This window comes from Notamacropus eugenii, chromosome 5, assembly GCF_028372415.1.
Source record: "Notamacropus eugenii isolate mMacEug1 chromosome 5, mMacEug1.pri_v2, whole genome shotgun sequence".
Classification (NCBI taxonomy): Eukaryota; Metazoa; Chordata; class Mammalia; order Diprotodontia; family Macropodidae; genus Notamacropus; species Notamacropus eugenii.
This window is the reverse complement of record NC_092876.1, coordinates 301393690-301409153: the sequence shown is the minus strand read 5'-3', so window position 1 is coordinate 301409153 and position 15464 is coordinate 301393690. Positions and strand designations below refer to the sequence as shown.

At 39.7% G+C, this 15464-nt stretch overlaps 1 protein-coding gene across 12 annotated transcripts in view; it reads right to left on the bottom strand.

The window, feature by feature from the left end:
* NCKAP5 (NCK associated protein 5) overlaps positions 1-15464 on the bottom strand; it is a 1146457-nt gene that overhangs the window by 45392 nt on the left and 1085601 nt on the right. The window lies entirely within an intron of this gene.

Sequence of the window (15464 nt, the reverse complement as noted above, 5' to 3'; positions counted from 1 at the left end):
CAGTGTCCTATCCAGCAACATAACAATAACACAGTGATGATGATTTGTATATTTATATGGTACTTCAGAATTTGGAAAGTGCATTTAAATCTACACATATCTATATGTGTATACTATCTATGTATCTCTCTCTCTCTAAAATATATACATATACATATGATATGTATATATAAAATGTGTGTATACATATAATGTGTAGATAGATATAGATATTCCTATTTGATCCTCACAACAACCCTTTGAGGTTGATAGGGTAAATATTATTATCATCATTTTCCAAATGAGGCAACAGAGTCTGTGAAGTTCAATGGATTGCCCCAAGTCACTGAGGCAGCTATTAAGTGACAGAGCAGGGTACCCAAATGCAGGACATCCATTTTTAAATCCAAAGCTCTTCCCACCACTCTCTGACTACCATCCAAGCCTACTCCTTCAACAGAATTTTCCTAATTATATCAATATTTATGTTAATGATATGCTTGTATGCCTTGTGTTGTCCATTTAGATGACAAGGGCATAGGCCATGTCTGAGAATTACTTACATAGCCCTAAGCCAAATGAGGAACTATATGACCCTGAGAGAGTTCAATAAATACTTGTTGACTTTTTTCTTTCATTTTTTTTTGCATGTAATAAATTTAATTGCAATTTCCTCAGCTCCCTCGAGCCCAGGGAGGATTAACCATCCTCAGGTAACTTTCAAGCTTGTAAAGGATTTTAAGCTCTTCAGGGCAAATGTGCTCAATGAGACATAAATGAAATGCTAAAAGACAATGCACGGCAGCCTCAAATGATCTCAACCCTTTGTGCTAACAGTCCAAATGTCTGCACGTCTAAGTAACTCTGACAAAGGTTCTGGGAGAACCAATAGCAAAGTCTGAAATTCCCCAGATGAGAGGGTGAGTTTCCCTTTGCAAAGCCCCACTGAACAACTGCTTCCTAACAACCGAGTTAAATAGCTAGAGAAATGCCTGCAACACCTGCTCTGCACATGGGTGAATGTGGCTACAGGCGCTTGGAGGCCAAGGCTTTTGATGCTCTATTTCCTTTACTGAACATTTCTGAAGGGGAAAGGCAATATATTTTCTCTGGGATAAAGGAAAAAATTAAACTACATTTAGCCATCACTTAGATCAAGGGAAAACTTCTGGAAAAATGCTTCTGTTCTAAAACAGGTCTAAACCAACTTTGGCCTCTTTGAGAATACTCTGAGTCCACATGGCTTTGAGAAGCACTGAAACCCATGCTCTGCTTACTTTCCCCATCCCAGGGCCTCGAACTTTTCACTGGCTCTACTCCCCCTATCACTCCCCATCTCACACATTGCAATGAACCCATCAGGCACCCATTCCATGAATTAAATGTCACCTGCTTTTGTTGCTCAAGTTTCTTCAGTTCTGCTTCTTGGTTCTCTTTTGACCCGGGAGCAGAACAGATGCTAATTTGCATGGCTTTAAACAAAATGACAGACAGTGACTACGGCTTTCCCAAAAGTGTTACTTTTTTTTTTCCTCTCCATCTTCATCCCCTGATTTGTTTTCAACTTGGAAATCCGGCTTCCTGCCAGTCCTTTCTTCAATATGTCTCTGGCCTCCTATGTGAGTGTGAGCTCAGAGGGTGACCCCAGCACTGATTTGGTTGGGTGGGGGAAGGAAAGAGTCAGAGGGCCCATCACTGGTTGACAATTCTAGATTAACAGCCCTTCCTTCCAAAATGTCTCATTAGGGAACCTGGGCAGTAGCTGCCACCTCCTTAGTGCTTTGGACTACAATTTAATTGAGCTAAGGGCCAGCCACGCCACACTGCTCTTTTGACAGCAGGGTAAACTCATTCTGTCCATCATGACATTTGCTTTCTTAAGGGCCTCACAATATGCTGCTTAAATAATTAAATTCAGATCACACTCCAGCCTCCTTCATCAATGCCTGTCTGGAGACACAGTGGGTCCTTTCTGGGAGTTAACTATTAGACCCTTTAGCTTTTAGATGCCATGTGTGTGTTCACATGACAATCTCTCTCTCTCTCTCTCTTTCTCTCTCTCTCAAAGATCAACATGGTCCAAATGGAATAGACTGGAGATCTTCTGACAATGGGAAGGGATGGCAGGGGAGAAGCATTCTTGCAATGACTCTAGGCAAGTAGCTTAGGGCCAGCATGCCTTTCATGGTCAGTGCTCTTCATTTGTCATCCTGAAAAGTATAATGTTAATAAGGAAATCCCTTGTGTTTTATTCTACTTGTACCATTTACTCCAAGCTGGAACAAGCTGACAGAAGTATTTTAAATCTTTGAAAAAAGAAAAAAAAAGGCAAACCATTAAAAAAAAAAAAAAAAAAGGAAAGACCTGGCCAGTGCTGTGGATGAATCTTACCTACCAACAGGGAATTTTTCTTCTGTGCTTGGGACCACTATGAGTTTAGTTTCAGTGTAACCTAATGCTGATTTTGCATATTACAGAGACTTGTCATGTTTAAGTAATGTGCCAGATGAATGCTTTAAAATAGATGCAACTTTGGGTGCATTTTCTATAATACAGCAAAAACTGATTGCTCTATTAATAGCCAAAGTCCTCGGCCTTGAGAAGACAGGATGGCAGCATTTTTTTTTAAAAATTCATCATCTCTGCATAATTAGTTGTGAATCTCTAAATATTCAAACTAAGAAATTAGATGGAAGGTAGAACTGTGATCCCTCAGCATCCCTTTTTAATATTATTCCATAGTCATCATTTTCTTTGTGTTCCTCATTACGGTAAAACCAATTGTTTTTATCTCAACTGACTTGGTTCTTTACTCTGTTGTAAATAATAACTTCCAGATGAAGAAAGTATACTTATTGCTTAGGAAAGTAGAGATGGATGATGTATTGGGTGTGCCTGCACATGCCTCAGGAGTACCAAAGCACACTCTTCCTTCCAGTCTTGGAAAATGCTTCAATATTGAGTAACTACTCCTTTACCCTATTGACACCCTTTGGAAGACGAAGTTCACAACTACTTGATAAGGTTAAGGACCACAGCTGGGCTGAGGATTTCCTAGAACAAGGGTGGGGAACCTGCAGCCTCGAGGCCTTCCAGGTCCTCAGATGCAGCCTTTTGACTGAGTCCAAGTTTTACAGAACAAATCCTTTTATTAGGGATTTGTTCTGTGAAGTTTGGATTCAGTCAAATGGCCACACTTAAGGACCTAGACTTGGTTGAAGCTGAAATACATCACACCTATGGGACTTAAAACTGAGGAAGAATGAAATATACAACTATGATAGGCAATTATGAGGTAGTTGGCCTATAACTGCCTTTGCTGATAATATGAGTTATGTAGATTACATAAATAAACTCCAGAAATACTCACTGCTTCCCCAGTCTGGGACTTCAACCATAGGACGTCAGTACCTGGAGAATGCATGGTCTCTTGGTTGTGTCCAGAAGCTGCAGCAGGTAGGCTTATTGGAGAAAAAGGGTTACTTGACCTGCTAGCTACCACAAGTGTACTTCTGCTTGCAGGGGATGGCAATGAGTACTCAGGGTTGCACTGTAAATTTGAAGGACTATATAGGACCCTGAGGAAAGCAGAGACCCACTGGAGAGGAAAGAGGAAGTATCTCAATTGTTTATGGACTCAGGGGTGAATCTTGCAATTTTGATTTGGTTAAATAAATCCTACCCTATACTCATCATATCATACACTCATATTGCCAGTTTGAGTGTTTATATGGAAGTTAAGGGTTTTCTATCTTACTTCCTCTGCCCCTCCATTTTTGGTACAGATGTCTATATAAAACTAGAGATGATCTAAATTTTGATGTCCATCCGTGGTGGGACATGGGGAGGAATCTAGGTAGAAAAATTTTAAAAAGAGAGAGATTTGATTTAGTTTTCTCCAAGACCAAACAAGGTGTCTTTAAATCCAGAATTGTGGTTTTTGAGCCATGGGTTATACTTATTCAACTTGTAAGGGGCTCTGGTCTTTGCTCTGAATTTTAATGTCCCATCTCCAACTGCATATTGGATTTCAAATTGACTATCCCAATGACACTTCAAACATAATGGTCCAAACCACACCTTATTATCCTTTTCCTCAAAACCTCCCCTCTTCCAAATGTCCCCATCACTGGTGAGTTCACAAGCTCAGTGTCCTCCTCAACTCATCCCATATATTGACAAAATATAAATGACAGTTCTTATCATTTCTGTCTTTATAACATCTGTGAAATATGTGCCTTTTTTTTCTCCACTCACACAGTCACCACCTCATTCGGGACACTATTATCTCTTGGCTGGACTATTATAATACTCTTCTTTTTTAAAGGCTGCTCAAAGTTTGTTAGTTTCTCTTCACTACTAAGTAAATAAAGTTACTAAGGCTGTTGGAATATACACAGATGACTTGGATATTTTTTTAAAATATGGTTTCTAATATTTATTTTTAGCATCGTGCTTTTGTCTTCCTTTACACACTCATACACACAAACAGTTACACAATACAACTACTTCTATATTTAAGAAGTTTGCCTGATCTATGGGGTAAGTGGGAAAAGGAAGGTTAGGGGAAACTAGAGGAGAAATGTCCTTTGACATTCGGCATACTTCAGAAGTCAAAGCATCAGGGAAGGGGCTACCATCGAGGAAGAAAGTCCAGTACTGGTTTTGCTGGGCTCATAACATGTCAATTCCTCATGGTCTTGTAATTATAAAGCAGGTTACAGGGAATCATATCATGAACAGCTTAGAAAGTTCCTGAGTGCTCTGGGGATTTCAATTCAGTTCTCATGAATAGATGATTTCACTTTGGAACAAAGATGCTTGCTCAGCAATGGCCTGGGTCTGATTTTGGAAGACCAGGATGGCAGGGGAATCGCATCCCTAGAGTACTCAGCACACACTTCCCCAGTAGCTGTTGATGGAAGTGGAACCCAGTTACCTTTGGCAGCAATCATGGGTTGAACTGCTGAATGGTATTGTTGCCATGTTGCTTATTCTTACTTCTTGGGATGATGTAAACCTTAATAGCAGCTTCTGGGTGGCTGCTATGAGGCAGCAGAATGCAATGAATGGAGGAGGGATACTAGGCCCCAAAGCCCTTTTGCACAGAAGATCATGGGAAGATACTCTATGGCCATGGAAAATGCAAGAGTTCTTTGGGTTCCATAATAGCCTTCTAATTTGTCTCCTTGTCTCAAGTCTCTTCCTATTTGTATCCATCCTTCACACAGTGGTCAAGGTGATTTTCTTAAAGCATAGGTATGATCATGTCACCTTTCTTCTCTGTAAACTTTAATGGCTCCCTCTTACCTCCAAGATCAAACATAAAGTCATCTGTGTAGTGTGGTTTCTTAAAACCTGGCCAGTTTCTACCTTTCTAGTCTTCTGACATTTTACCCTTCCTTGCACTTCACAGTCCAGTGATACTGCTCTACTTCCTAGTCTTCATATAGAAATATCTCCACCTCCCAACTCTGTACCTTTGCCTTGAATACTCTCTCATATCATCTCCATCTCTGACATTCTTAACTTTATACAGAGACTCAGCTCAATACTATTTTCAGGAGGGAAGTGACCTTTCCTAGCTCCCCTAGCCACTTAAACCTTTTCTTCTAACATTAGTCTCCTACTCACAGGATCACAGAGTTATAGACCTAGACTCAGAAGGAAATTTAGCATCCACTTAGACCAAACTATTCCTTTGGAAAATGAGGAAACCTGAAAGGCCAGGAAGATTAAGTGAATTGCCAAATATCCCACAGCTATTAAGTTGCAGAGGCAGGAAAAGAAGTACTCTTTCCATTGTACTTCGCATATTTCTACTTATTTCTATTGTTTTATCGCATACATTAGTTTTTAAGCTGCTTGAAGGCAGGGAATTTTTTCTTTTCTTTGTATTCTTAGCACTCAGCAGAGTGTCTACATGTAGTAGGCCCTTAATAAATACCTGCAGATGGTTTATTTGATAGTATTGGCTCTAGTCTGCTTGCTATATGGAAGCAAAGACTGGACAGACTTCTCAAAATGATGCCACAGAAGTTTTGTTTTGGGAGCTTGTCTAGGGCATGTGGTTTTTCTGCACCACGTAGATCACACTTAAAAGAGTGTTCCTGGGTACTATACTTTTTACTAAAATTGTGCATTTTTAGGAGAGGACTTGAAAGTTAGGGTCTTGTAGATGCATTCTTCTTCATCTTGGAAAAACACTGAACTTTTCCTCTCTGATAATTTGCTGTGCTTGGTAACCATTTAGCAAAGTAACAAGCATTTTGTATGTGGAGACTTGTACTAAATTTTATGTGGTTATCCTATAGAAATAAGAATTATAGCTCCCACCTGTAGACCTTACAGAGCAGGGTAATACAATGGTGAACTTGGGGTGGGGGGTGTCACTTCATCATATTGCATTTAAGAATTTAAGAATGTAGGGGGAGGAGCCAAGATGGCAGAGTAGAAAGATTCACATACGCTAGCTCTGAACCCACAGCCCATAAAATATCTGTAAAGAAGAACTCCCAACAAATTCTGGAGCAGCAGAAGCCACAGAACAATAGAGCAGACGAGATTTCTGTTCCAGAGAAACCTGAAAACCTGACGCGAAAGCGCACCAGACCCAGAGCAAAGCCCAGCCCTGCCTTGGCCACGTGGCACCGAGAGAAGCAGATCCAAGTAGCCTTCAGGGATGGAATCTCCAGTGGCCACATGGGTCCCTCCACCCACGGGCACCAGGGGTGAGAGTGTTTTTGGCTTGCTGGGAGGAGAGCGGGGTGTCTCCGTGACTCGGGCCCCCTCGGGAGGCAGCAGCAGACAGGGGCTCCCAGAGCAGGCAGGAGCTCGGATTCATTGTTGAAGGTCTATGCATAAACCCCCTGAGGGAACTAAGCCCTAAGTGGTGGCCCTGCCCCCGCCTGAGCACCTGAAATTAATCTCACACTGAATAGCAGCCCCGCCCCTGCCCAAAGCCCTGAGGCTGGGAAGGAGCATTTGAATCTCAGACCCCAAGCGCTGGCTGGGCAGATCTGGAGGCCAAGTGGGTGTGAAGAAGTCAAGTCACTGGCTGGGAAAATGCCCAGAAAAGGGAAAAAAAATAAGACTATAGAAGGTTACTTTCTTGGTGAACAGATATCTCCTCCCATCCTTTCTGATGAGGAAGAACAAAGCTTACCATCAGGGAAAGACATAGAAATCAAGGCTTCTGTATCCCAGCCCACCCAATGGGCTCAGGCCATGGAAGAGCTCAAAAAGGATTTTGAAAATCAAGTTAGAGAGGTGGAGGAAAAACTGGGACGAGAAATGAGAGAGATGCAAGTAAAGCATGAAAAGCAGATCAGCTCCCTGCTAAAGGAGACCCAAAAAAATGCTGAAGAAAATAACACTTTGAAAAATAGGCTAACTCAATTGGCAAAAGAGATTCAAAAGGCCAATGAGGAGAAGAATGCTTTCAAAAGCAGAATTAGCCAAATGGAAAAGGAGGTTCAAAAGCTCACTGAAGAAAATAGTTCTTTCAAAATTAGAATGGAACAGATGGAGGCCAATGACTTTATGAGAAACCAAGAAATCACAAAACAAAACCAAAAGAATGAGAAAATGGAAGATAATGTGAAATATCTCATTGGAAAAACAAATGACCTGGAAAATAGATCCCGGAAAGACAATTTAAAAATTACGGGACTACCTGACAGCCATGATCAGAAAAGAGCCTAGACATCATCTTTCATGAAATTATCAAGGAAAACTGCCCTGAGATCCTAGAACCAGAGGGCAAAATAAGTATTCAAGGAATCTACTGATCACCTCCTGAAAGAGATCCAAAAAGAAACTCCTAGGAACATTGTGGCCAAATTCCAGAGTTCCCTGGTCAAGGAGAAAATATTGCAAGCAGCTGGAAAGAAACAATTCAAGTATTGTGGAAATACAATCAGGATAACACAAGATCTAGCAGCTTCTACATTAAGGGATCGAAGGCGTGGAATAGGATATTCCAGAAGTCAAAGGAACTAGGACTAAAACCAAGAATCACCTACCCAGCAAAACTGAGTATAATACTTCAGGGGAAAAAATGGTCTTTCCATGAAATAGAGGACTTTCAAGCATTCTTGATGAAAAGACCAGAGCTGAAAAGAAAATTTGACTTTCAAACACAAGAATGAAGAGAAGCATGAAAAGGTAAACAGTAAAGAGAAGTCATAAGGGACTTACTAAAGTTGAACTGTTTACATTCCTACATGGAAAGACAATATTTGTAACTCTTGAAACTATTCAGTATCTCGGTACTGGGTGGGATTACACACACACACATGCACACGCACACGCACACACACATAGAGACAGAGTGCACAGAGTGAATTGAGGAGGATGGGATCATATCTTAAAAAAAATGAAATCAAGCAGTGAGAGAGAAATATATTGGGAGGAGAAAGGGAGAAATGGAATGGGGCAAATTATCTCTCATAAAAGAGGCAACCAAAAGACTTTTTAGTGGAGGGAAAAAGAGGGGAGATGAGAGAAAAACATGAAGTTTGCTCTCATCACATTCCACTAAAGGAAGGAATAAAATGCACAGTCATTTTGGTATGAAAACCTATCTTACAATACAGGAAAGTGGGGGATAAGGAGATAAGCAGGGTGGGGGGGATGATGGAAGGGAGGGCATTGGGAGGAGGGAGCAATTTGAGGTCAACACTCATGGGGAGGGACAGGATCAAAAGAGAGAATAGAAGCAATGAGGGGCAGGATAGGATGGAGGGAAATATAGTTAGTCTTATACAACACGACTATTATGGAAGTAATTTGCAAAACTACACAGATATGGCCTATATTGAATTGCTTACCTTCCAAAGGGAAGGGGTGGGGAGGGAGGGATGAAGAGAAGTTGGAACTCAAAGTTTTAGGAACAACTATTGAGTACTGTTTTTGCTACTAGAAAATAAGAAATACAGGTAAAGGGGTATAGAAAGTTATTTGGCCCTACAAGACAAAAGAGAAGATGGGGACAAGGGCAGAGAGGGATGATAGAAGAAAGGGCAGATTGGTGACAGGGGCAATTAGAATGCTCGGTGTTCTAGGGTGGGGGGAGGGGACAAATGGGGAGAAAATTTGGAACTCAAAATTTTGTGAAAATGAATGTTAAAAGTTAAATAAATAAATTAAAATAAAAAAAAAGAATTTAAGAATGTGTTTTATTTTCTCAAATATAAAAAAAATCCTATAAACTCCTTGAGGGCAAAGATTATGTTTTACGTGGCTGTGGTTCAGATATTTCAGTCATGTCTGACTTTTCATGACCTCATTTGGGTTTTCTTGGCAAAGATACTGGGATGGTTTGCCATTTACTTCTCCGGCTCATATTTTAGATGATGAACTGAGGCAAACAGGTTTTAGTATTTTGCCCACCTAGTAAGTTTCTGAGACCAGATTTGAACTCAGGTCTTTCTGACTCCTCATCAGGAGCTCTATCCACTATACCACTTAGCTGTCCTATCATATTTTATATTTCTTTTCAATATTTCCTGCCCCCAGGACTGCCCTAATCCCAATGAGTTTCAGCATTTAAAAATCATTTGAATTCTTACTTACTACTTTGCTTGGGTCAGTACTAATTCCCCTCCTTCCCTGGTTGTGCTGTGTGCTAACTTCCTGGATTGGCATCCCCCTGTTCTTACTTTATCCAGAGGTTGAGGTCTCATTGTTTCCATTCCATCCCCTAAACTGCCTTTCCTCGACTTGAATTTTTCCCAGGGTTCCCACAAGCTCTTCTTTGCCTATCAACTTTGTCTAGGCCAATTCCACCTCTGTGCTGTGGCTAGCAGGAAGAGGGAGAGTGCATTTATTTTTTCCCCCCAGCTTGGCAAATTAGTGAGGAAATGAAGCTACAAAATTAATTTTCCCTGCTATCTCACCCGCTGGCTTCCCTAAAATAGCTCCTAAATTCTGCTCTCTCTGCTGACTTGGTGTTAACAAACTGGACTTTTCCAAACATTTTTCAAAGTGAAGCTAAAGAAGCCAACCTTGAAAGAGAAGACAAGTATCTACCATTAGTGTTTTATGAGTTAATATGTATGGTTTGGGACCATAATACGCTTAACGTAAATGAGCAGACACAAGGCACTTAATGCAGGGCAAAAAGCCACTCACTGCTTGTAAATCAGGAGTCCTCATTTTTGGGGGAATGGGGGGGGAGAAAACAGAGCGACAAGAAATAAATGGCTGCTACACGCTAGGTAACAAGCAAGGGCTTTACAAACATTAGCTCATTTGATCCTCACAGCAACCTTGTGAAATAACTGTCATTATAATTCCCATTTACAGTGGAGGAAACTATAAAAGTCAAGTGACTTGCCCAGGGTCACACAGCCAGTAAGTGTCTGGAGATAAGTTTGCACCCAGGTCTTCCTGACTCCAGGTGCAGAGCTCTATCTACTGTACCACCTACGTGCTTCCCTACCTCTCCCTCTTCCTCCCTCCAGAAGCATCAGGGGAAATGGTGACAGTAAAATCCCAGGGGAGGAGTGAAAGTAGGGAGGAGGCAACAGTGAGAGCAAACATTCCCTTTTCCACTAGAAATCCAAGCAGTATTTCTGTGAGTGAGCAAGATCAGTGGTAATGACATTGCCTTATGGATATATGATAGAAGACTGCAAGGTTGGCTCTTAAAGGCTTACATTTGCATAAAGCTTTACTGTTCACCAAGTCCTTCATATCTATCATCTCAGCCCTATGAGATAGCTACTACAGCTATTATTATTCCCATTCAGAGATGAAGACATTGAGCCTCATAGTTGACTCTCATGGTTACACAGCTGGTTAATATAAGAGGTGTAATTTCAACGTAAGTCTTCATGTCTCCCAATCCCAATTATCCACTACACCATGTTGCCTTTCCTTCCTTGCTATAATGCATTTTAAAAGGATATCAGAATGGATTCTGGAATATATTCAGAGCTAGAGATGACCATATTAACAGTAGTTCAGAGAGAGGAGACTCTTCCATAAACCCTATATGACTTCATAGACTCTTTTCTGCCCCCCAGATCCTACCCTTGAAGTTCAAGGAACACACCATTGCCATTCAACTTTTAATTGCTGCTCAGTTTTGTCAAGAGTTAAAATAAAAACTAGTAAGAGGGCCTAAACCTACTGAACAGTTCATATTAAAATGTACTTTAAAATGAAATCACATATTTATCAGTTTATTGTTGAAAACATTTTCACCTATCATCATCGATCAATGTAGATGAAGCACTCTCTGGGATTCTGGGGCAAGACATTATGAACTAAAATAAAGCCCATTATTCAAGATACGTAGATGAGATTTCTTTGACATTACATAACTTTTAAAAAAGTTGAGATCTTACTCCTGGTTAGATAAAAAAGCCTTGCTCATACCTCTTGTGGGGCTATCCCTTTCAAGCCTTCCTGCTTTCTTTCAAAAACTGAACCATTTGCCTAGATGCCAAAGTAGTAAAATTAAATGAAGCCAACCATTTTCCTGTTCTTTTCAAAGAGAGGTTGTCAGAGTTCTGTATGAAATGGGCTATTCCCCTGATGGCTTTTAGGGCACCTGCTTATTGGCCCATGAAATAGAAAATGGTGGGGATGGGGGAAATGATTACTAACTATTGGGCTTGCACCTATGTTTTGCCCATAGCTATAATACTACTCTCCAGTAAGTCTTACCCAGTTGACTGCCAACATGATAATTTTCCCAGTCATTGAGCGCAAGTATCCTAGCTCTGTCCAAGAATATATTGGTTATCATTCCTTACACATAACCCTAGTTAGTATAAACTATAGGATGAATGAAATCAGCCAAATGTACTGGAATTTGGTGCCTTGAATGTGGTAGGCGATTAGTGAATGCTCTTTATAGGAATAAATAAATGAAGCAATCATAAACAGAAGAAAAACATGCAACATTAAACATGATGGATGACATGTTCTGAAGCAAGTAGACAGAGGAATAGATAAAGCATTGGGCATGAAGTCAGAAGATCTGAGTTTAAATCTTTAGACACTACTAGCTCTCTGTAACTCTGGGCAAGTCCATTAACATCTCTATCTCAGTTTCTTCATCTTTTTTGTTTTTGTGTCATTTTTCAGTTGTGTCTGACTCTTCATGTGGAGTTTTCTTGGCAAAGATACTAAAGCAGTTTGCCATTTCTCTTCTCCAACTCATTTTACAGATGAGGAAACTGAGGAAAATAGTGACTTGCCCAGGGCCACACAGCTAGTAAATATCTGAGGCCATATTTGAACTCATGAAGCTGAGTCTTCCTGACTCCTGGCCTGGCACTCTATCCACTGAGCCACCTCATGCTCCATTTCATGGAGCTCCATACTCATCTTTAACATGGGGATATTAATAGCACCAACTTCCTAGGGTTGTTGTGATGATAAAATGAGTTAATATTTGTAAAGAGCTCTGTAAGACTTACAGTATTATATAGATGTTGGCTATTATTTTTTTCCTCTCAATGGAATTCTTCTACCATTATACTTATGACTTGGTTTTAAAATAAAATTTCTGGCAGAAAGAAGGGTTTATATACCAACCCTTTGGATGAAGAAGGCCTAAGCATGTGATGAGTTTTCAAAGTTGGGTGAAGAGAAGGAAGGGAAAGAGGAATATCATGAACTTTGTGTTCCCTTATGTTAGGCATTTTTTTACTCTTCTCATCCTTACTTGAAACTCTACTCAGATGCTCAAGGAAGCTGTAATAACGAAGCATGGTTCTGGACTATACTCTCTAAACTAGATGCAAAGACTGTGTTGGTATTAAGTCCAAGATGGACACAGCCTTTCTCATACATGATTTCCTTTCAGGATGTTGTTCTTTGTCAACAAAAGAAAGCTATTTAGTGATATCACACAATTACTGAGTGTTTCTATAGTGCTACTGGACAAATATTTCAGTTGCAGTGGGAGAAAGAACAGGTCAACAGAAAACTCTTGTAAAGGTGGGTCAAGTGGAAAAGTTAAGGGTATGAGTGGGAAGAATGAAAGAAAAAGTTCAAAACTTTGGCTGAAATTGACTCTACTTCAGAAAAGAGAAGAAAAACAAATTCATTATTATATGTAACGGAGTGCTCTGGCCATGATTTAATATCCATATTAATATATTATTTTCATCAAACCTATTTTACATGAACATTTATGTTATTTCTTAAGAGGAAACTTAAATATTCTTTATGCAAGTGCTGATACTATTTTCCATCTTGGGGTACTAAATTTTTCAAGTTTTCCTTTCTTTCACAAGGCAGTTTCAAATTGCCTTCAGATCCAAGAACATTTAGAACACAGCAGTTGAAAAACAAGGAACTATTTTCAGGGTTCTGTCTCATTCTACCTTTAGTTAGACTATCATAGAATCCTAGGATGTCTGAGTTGGAAAGAACCTTTAAGATCATCTCCAGTGCTGCTAAATTTATAGATGAGCAACGTAAGATCCAGTACCTTGCCCAAGATTACATAATATGTTAGTGAAAGAATTAGAACTACAACCCAGGTGTCCTGTATCTTTATCAAGAAAGCCTTGTGATGGAAAAAAAAGTTTCCCTTCTTTAATCGCTTTCAAATATAAGTAGAGTTACGAGCCAAACAATTAAGAAATATGGATGGTCAAGCCTAAAGTTCTCAACCTCCAATGCCTAATTAAACAGTGTGAGTCCCATGAGTTCTTACTACTTTACTAAAGTCAGGATTTAAGAGATGTTGCTTGCTCTGAAATCTTTCATTCTTTTTTTTTTATATATTAGTGTAGCTTGTTTGTATGATTAGTCTATCAGGACAACTCCTCAGATGAATGCCAAGAAACAAGAAACAAGGTAGTGACTTTGGATTAGTGGGCCACTAATAAACTTAAGTTCTCCCTTTGAGGTGTTACAAATACCCAGAATCCTTGTAAATTGGAAATGAATGAGAAAGATGTTGTTATTTTTTCCCTTTCAAATTACATGTCACATCTCATTTGAAAAAGAAAATCATAGCTGTATTTTCCAATTCTTAATTTGGTAAGCTAGGAAAAAAATTGAGTGGTGTATAATAACTATTGCCTATCATGTCACTAAAAAAACCTCTCAAGATTCACTAATGTATTTTAAAGTAAAGGAACACAGATCATATTTTGAGACAGCTTTCTTTCTCCTCTCCATCATATCTGTAAGGAATTGCCAAATGAATCTATTATAATTTTTTTAATGTCTCTGAGTGAAGATTTTCTTTGCCAATTTCAGCCCAAAGCAAAGTATAGTGAGGACGTTTCAACTTCATAAACAGAGCCATTTGTAGAAGGGAGGTTAACAGGTCCATAGCCACAGCAGCATGACTATAATATAGAGTTTAGAAAACTCTGTCCATAGTTCACTGGATGATTTAACTCACCAAGGTAAGTAATTAAGAACTAAGTTATCCCTTTATTACTGAGATAACTCAAATGGGGACTTCTTTGGAAATTCCACGTGCAGTAATAAACTCCTTACAGATAGAATGATAATGTCAAAAGCATGTTATGGGAAAATACACTGGTGTTCGTAGGCAATTTGCACCTACAAATCCCTCCAATCACTAGCAGACTAGATCTCAAGGGGAACATGGAGTTCAAAGGGAAGTTCAACAGGATCCAGCTCAATGACAAGTATCATTAGCTGCTCCACATATGGCCCCCATGTGCATCACATGCCCTAACTTTTCCCTTCCAGTTCCAAAATCATTATTTTCATAATCTGGTTCACTGTCACTGTCACTGCTACTGCTGGTGGAGTAAGTATCCACTCTGGATACTTTGTCCTAAATGAGTAAAACAAGACTGTTAAGATTATGCACATAAATCCAAATGGGGTAGAACATTTCATAAGAATGGGAAAATTTCCTTTTCACCTGTCACTGTGTCCAAAGAGTTCCAAATTCCATTCCTTATGGCCCTCCATGCCCCACCCCATCTCCTCTCTCCTTCCTCCTCAAGAAGAAAAACTGGTGAGTTGGTCATTTGCTTTAAGATAAGTTCCCTTAGCATGTTCAATTAGCAAGGTTACCGAAATGGCCGGTAAAGTAATTAAGCTATCAACCCCAAACTGCCATTGTTCTGGGTGATGGGAAGTCCCTCTAGTCACCAGCTCAGCCTTCTGAACATTTCTTTAAAGGGACCGACTTCTCCCAAGTATCTATTATTCGTGCTCCTCTGAGCCTGATAGTTTGTTTATTTAACTGTCCTCATTAGGGACTCTTAGTACATCAAAAGGGTATTTAAGAAGGAAAAAAAAAAAGAAAAAAATACTAATTAACCTTGGGAACAAAAAAGTAAACATTGACCCAGTTGATCACTTTTCTTGGCTCAACATTTTTTTTTTGTCCTTCCTTACATACAGAAATATGGGGGTTAGAAGTGGGATATGCTGAACCCTAAGGTGACAGGAGTCAGCCGGAAAATAAAACTATGTTAAGAACTGAAATTGGCAAGCTAGGTATAATCTATGACCATAGAGATGAC